Raw genomic sequence first — 6,520 nt, 5'->3', positions numbered from 1 at the left:
ATATTCAGAATGTCATTTTTCAAATACTCAAAATGCCACTTATCAAATACTCAAAATGTCACTTATCAAAAGGTCATTAATATGTTTCTCTCTATCAAATTATAATAGATCATGCTAAACACTTATAATGTCACTTATCAAATATTTAGAATGTCACTTATTAAAACGTCACCAATTTGACTATTTCTTTTATTATTATACTAGCTTAGAATCCTATACCATACATGAGATATCAAAATCAATTATTCCTTATTGATCGAAATTGACACTTTCTCAACAGAATCAATTACATATATTATTAAACACTTACACTATAATAATATAATTAATATATATAATAAAAATAAAAATTTTGATAATAATTGTTCAGATCGTTTAACCTTTCTCTGTATATTAGACCGACTCAACAATATTAAACTTTCTCAATAAAAAAAAAAACTATATTAAACTTTATATATAATATCTTGGAACCATATCTTTCTTCCTCCGTGGAATCCAGTGAGACGAACAGTAAAAATCAAGTCTCGAAAAGATAAAACAAAAAATAAAGAGTGTCTGAAAGAAAAAAAAAAGACACGTCTTTTAATTTTTTACTGTGGAGAATCATAGGGGAAAAGGAAGATAGAGAAAGAGAGATTGCTACCGATACTGATGTCATTACCCTTGCGGTCACCGTTCCTCCTCCACTTCCCTTTGCGATGGGCTCCTCCAAAACCCCGCATCATAGAACTGAGCCTGCACCTCCTTCTCCATCTACGTCACCTCCGCCATACTAATTGACAAATCCCACCATCTATGTGACTGAAAATATATATCAGTGTTTCCTACTTTAGTTTAAGTCAATAGCTTACACATATGAGACTTAGAAAGTATGACTAAAGGCGCAAGAGATTACAGGCTACCGCAGCATCCCCTTTGTTCAGAAAATTGAAACAGATGTCATGGCATTAGTTTCCTAATAACCTCATTGAGAAGAGTTAACAACATCGGACTAAGGTTTCCAGCAACAAAACTAAGATGCTGCTTTTAATGAGCCAAAAAAAAAAAAAAACTTCCCCTTCTCACTCTTTCCCCTTTGTTTCTGCTTTTTAACCTTTCTCGCCCTCTTTTTTTTGCCCCCCACTTTTTCTTCCACCCTCTTTATGGACTTTCTGTACAGTAGGCAGCAACCTCACTTTCTATGTTGCTCCCACTCCAAGGAAATCAAAGAAGGGCAGACTAATCTTCTCCCTCTCATTATCTGTTTCACCACGCAGCCAAGCACTGCTCGTGTGGTTGGCCACTGATTCAGTTGCCGAGGCCTCAGTGGTTGAATCAGATAAACCAGAATGATCAAAACAAGGAACCAGCATCATTGGAGCACCATGTGGGAAGCTACTCCCATGGTCACCAAATTTCTCATAGCATCCATTCCTCCCAGCCACCAGCTTTTCATCAGAACCTGCACAAAAAGCAAACAACAAGGAAAAGATGCCCTTGAGCAAAACACTGAAACATCCACCAAGGAAGAGCAAAGAGAAAAGAGTGAAAGATTCATTCATCAAACTTGGATGATACAAAGAAAAGTGGTTAAGATATATATCTCTTGTTCATTCACCTCTGTTGGGGAATACCCACCGACCGACCGACCGATGGCCGGAGGAACCAACCGACTGCCGAAAGGACCGACCGACTGACGGTCCGACCGACCGACCGACGGCCGGACCGACCAATTGGCGGTCGGAGCGACCGACTGACGGACGCCATCACCGACTAATTATCGGCTCACGACCGACTGAGGATATGTCGGGCGCACCTTTCCCGACCGACTGAACCCAGAGGTCTGATGACCGACTCACGAAGGACTCGCCGACCAACGGAGGGGCCCGACGCCACTCAGCTGGCCACCGACTTAGGGTCGGTCGGCTCCTCCAATCGCCATACAGCCGCCAGACTTTGTCAGTTCTGACAGCAACATGCGGCACGGCTATCTAGGGGCATTGTCCCGCCGAGGGCATTGTCAACCGTGGTGATTTGACGGCCACACGGCGACATGACACTTTCACGGCGACTCTGACAGTCTACAGTGAGTTGACAGTTCCTCACTTGTCTGCGCCATTAATGACGGCGCCATACCGTGCTCCACTATATAAATCGGGGAAGGCAACAGTGCAAGGGATCCGGTCCGCTCCCTCACTTCTCGACTTCGAAACCACAGGCTCGCTCCTCTCTCCCTCTCTCCCTCTCGATCGAGCTCTCTGTCTACATTTCACTGTTGCCCAGTCACCTCTCTGACTTGACCGTCGGAGGGTCCCCGTCGGAGCCGCCTCCGGTCAGTGTGGACTTCTCATTTTTGCAGGTGCACGTCCCCCGACGATCGATCGACGAGGCGATTGGCTGCAATAGATTGGCGCGCCAGAAAGGGGACAGCATGACAAAGACAAGAGCTCAACGATCGAGAATCACTGGATCGGCAAGGCGCTCTTCCCGCCGGGAAGAGGCCTCCCCGCCACCACCGACGGCGGAGCCCAGCTCTCCGCGCCCTGCAGTGACCACGGAGGCGCAGATTGCGGCCACCGTACGGCAGATGACCGTACTGACGGACGCAGTCAAAAGCCTCCAGCAGCAACCGGCGGCCCGTCCGATGCCCTCCAGGAGCAGCCGCCGACGACCGCACCGATCTCCGTCGCCTCCGCGCGAGCGCCCTCAACAGCACTCCCACGGAGAAGAGGAGGAGCGGCCCTGGCGTGACGACTGACGGTCCCAGCAGCCCTCCCTTTCCCCGCTGGAACGGGCAAGGAAGGAGAAACGACCGCGCGCGCCGTCGGCCTCCCTCTCGGAATCTTTCGGAGACTCCACTCCCGGGGTCTCCCAGCATCGACGAGCGGACGACTACGAGCGCCGGTTCGAGGAAATCGACCGCCGACTCGCCCAGTTGCAGATGGACGGCCAGAAGTCTTCGAACGACGTTGACTTCCAGACCGCCCAACCTCTCTCCCGACTGGTCCTCGACGAGCCAATTCCCAGTCGGTTCAAAATGCCGCACGTGGAGCCATACGACGGCTCCACCGACCCAGTCGACCACCTCGAGGGCTATAAAGCTCTCATGACGATTCAAGGGGCAACTGACGCTCTTTTTTGCATCGGCTTCCCCGCTACGCTCCGCAAGGCTGCCAGGGCCTGGTACTCTGGCCTCCGGTCGGAAAGTATCCACTCCTTCGGGCAGCTCGAGCACTCGTTCGTGGCCCATTTCAGCACCAGCCGAAAGCTGCCGCGAACGTCGGACAGCCTTTTCTCCCTCAAACAGGGGGAAAATGAGACGCTCTGACACTTCGTGGCGCGATTCAACACGGCCACGCTTGAGGTCCGGGACCTCAACGAAGACATGGCTGTCTCAGCCATGAAGCGGGGCCTGAGGGCGTCCCGATTCACCTATTCTCTGGACAAGACCCTCCCCCGGACATATGCCGAGCTACTGGAGCGCGCATACAAGTATATGCGCGCGGACGAAGGAGCGTCCGACCGACGCTTGGCCGAGCCCAGAGGCCTGAAAGAAAAGCGGAGGAAAGGTCGGGAGCCCGCCGAACCTAGCAGGCCCCCGACCGATAGTCGGGTCTCGCCACCCCGACGAATCCAAAAGTCACCCCGGCAACAGACTCCGAGGCCGGCACGCCCCAGGTATGACTCCTACACTCCTCTCTCCGCTCCTCGTGCGCAGATTCTAATGGAGATCGAGGGGGAAGAATACCTACGACAGCCTCCGCCTCTGAAGGCAAAAGGCCTCGACCGTCGGAAGTACTGCCATTTTCACCGAAGCCACGGCCACGACACCGAGCAGTGCATCCAGCTGAAGGATGAGATCGAAGCTCTCATCCGCCGGGGGTATCTCGATAAATTTCGGAAGGATCCGCCGACCCAACCAGTTGCCGATCGACGATCCCAGCCGACTGAAGAAGCGGCGAACAATCAGCCAACGGCCGGAGTCATCAACATGATCTCCAAGCGGCTGGGCCCGGGGACGTCTGCGGGAGGGGAGCTGATTTATGTCACAAATTGACATAAAAAGTATCAATTAATATCTAAATTATCTAACTTTATTAAGAAATTGATACTTGTTATTATATTTTGCAGAAGAAGAGATCATCAATAGAAAGAACAAGGAAAGAGGATTCCAACGGCGCAAATTTTATGCAAAACGGAGTTAAATTGACCCAGGAATTGAAGAATGAAGAAAGAAGACTCAATTGGGTCAAACCCGAGTCAAATCAGATCAAAATTGGTCAAAAATCAACTGATTTGGTGATCTGGTTAGCCGCCTGGTCCACAGCAACAGGCGCATGGACCATGGACCTATCGGCGCACCATAAACCCCCTAAAACCTCTTAGTCCCACATCGGAAGTTTTGAAAACCTTATAACCCCCAAATGCCTATAAAAAGCCCCCAAAGGCCCTTGTTTTATATATTCTTCCTTCTGATCAAGCTTGTAACCCTAGATAGTGGGGTTTTTTTAGCTCTCTTTTCAAGCCTCGAGCTTTGAGGTTTTTGTAATAAATTTTTTTTATATATAAAATCTTATTTTTATGCAATTTCATCTCTTTACATTATGCAATTTATTTTTCTTGCAATTAGGATAGTTTAATTTATGCAATTTAATTTTATGCAATTAGGTTAGTTTAAATTATGCAGTTTAAATTTATTAGGATAGTTTAATTTATGAAATTAGGATAGTTTATTTTTCTGTATTTAAATTTTGCAAGTAGATTTAGATCATGTCTAGCTAAGCATCCCTTCTAGGGTTTGCGATGAAGCTAGATCATGAGTAGAGATTTTACATAGGGTTCTTTCTTTTTCTTAGGGTTTCTTTTTCTTCCTCTTTTGCCAAGAATTTTTGATGAACTACAGTTGGGTCAGAGTCCCTTCATAGTTCATGCTTGATTCAGTGCATAGGAGGAGAAAACCCTAAGGGATCCTAGTTACTACTCCCCTGTAAAGAATCTTGATGGGTTATCGTTGGGCCTTAGTCCCTTCATAATCTATGCTTGGGAAAGACAAGAGGAGTAGTCGTTAGGATCAATAAGAAAAATTCTAGGTAGAATTTCCTAATCTAGATCTAGTGGATTCAAAAACCCTAGATCCTTAGTCTTATTGTCTTTAGCAAACAACTTTCGACTTTCGATTTTTGTTAAAGCTCGCTTGAGCATAGATTTGAAAATTATTTTTAAAACCAAGTCTCTGTGGGATCGACCCGTACTCGCTGGTCGTGCTACTCTGCACACCGTGCGCTTGCGGTTTTATTTATAAATTTTAAGATTTGAACGATCAAGTTTTTGGCGCCGTTGCCGGGGATCTGGCGTTTTAAATTGTTTTCAAATATTTGTTCTTCGTGCGTTATAACTCTCTTTTTTTTTTTCTTTAGATTTCTATATTTAGTTGGTGATTGCTGGAAAACTCAGGTACGCTTCTAATTTCTCTTTTATTATTTTTAGTTAATTACTTTTGCTTTTAGACCTAATCATTTGAATTTACTTAATCACAAAAAAAAAAAAATATAAAACAAAACAAAAGATATTTCATAATCGTGAAGTAAAATATCAAAATAAAAAAAAAATTCTAAATTAAAATCTTTTACATTCTTGGTCATCTTGTTTATTTGTATTTGCATTTTCATAATTAATCTAAGGGCATCAACCCATTAACAAGATAAGGTGGGGATTTCATTACCCTTCCTTAGCCCAAAAACCATCTCCATCATATTGCATTACCTAGACTTTTAATCTTAAAATCAATTAGATGTCAACCTTAAGGAATTCGAGCTCAATAGGACAAGGAACCCTAAGAGTTCTACCAAGTTTGAGTTGTTTGATTAGTTGGTGTCTAGGCAAGTCCCTGAGGGTGGTTTGTTAAATTGGTTCAGTTGCTAGCCTGGCCAACTCGTTTGGTGTCTAGAAAGGCAACGATGAGTGAACCTCCCACCTCTTATACTTACCTGGCTAACTAGTTGATCAATCTCCACTTGGAAGGTTTGAAGGGTCATCTTGGAACAGTTAGGAGCTGTCTAGATTTAGGTTAACCCTAGGATAGATTGAGTTTAATTTATTGATTCACTTGTTTGAAAAAAAAAAAAAAATTTAAAATTTAAATTAATTTGGTTACTTTTCTTTAGATTTAGGACTCCTTAGGATCTTCTCTTTAGAACTTTTTCTCTTTTCTTTCTTTTCCTTATACATAAAAATTTTATTAAAAAAAAAAAATTGTATAAACATCGAGAACTGTACACTTCGTGTGTGGAGAAGAGTGTCAGGTCGTCTAGTTAGAATTGAGTCAATTCCTGTTGTTCCAATGGCTGAACCAATCCAACCCATGACCCTTAAAGATTTGTGTTATCCAGTTGGCTCCATCCAACCATCTTGTATCAGGTTGCCACAACCCACAGCTAACAATTTTGAAATCAAACCTCAAATCATAAATATGCTTCCAAAATTCACAGGATTAGAGGATGCTATATATTTATTAGAGAATTTGAGGAGGTATGTGCAACCA

Source organism: Elaeis guineensis, chromosome 13 (genome assembly GCF_000442705.2).
Source record: "Elaeis guineensis isolate ETL-2024a chromosome 13, EG11, whole genome shotgun sequence".
In the NCBI taxonomy this organism is placed as follows: Eukaryota; Viridiplantae; Streptophyta; class Magnoliopsida; order Arecales; family Arecaceae; genus Elaeis; species Elaeis guineensis.
Note: the sequence above shows the minus strand (reverse complement) of the source record.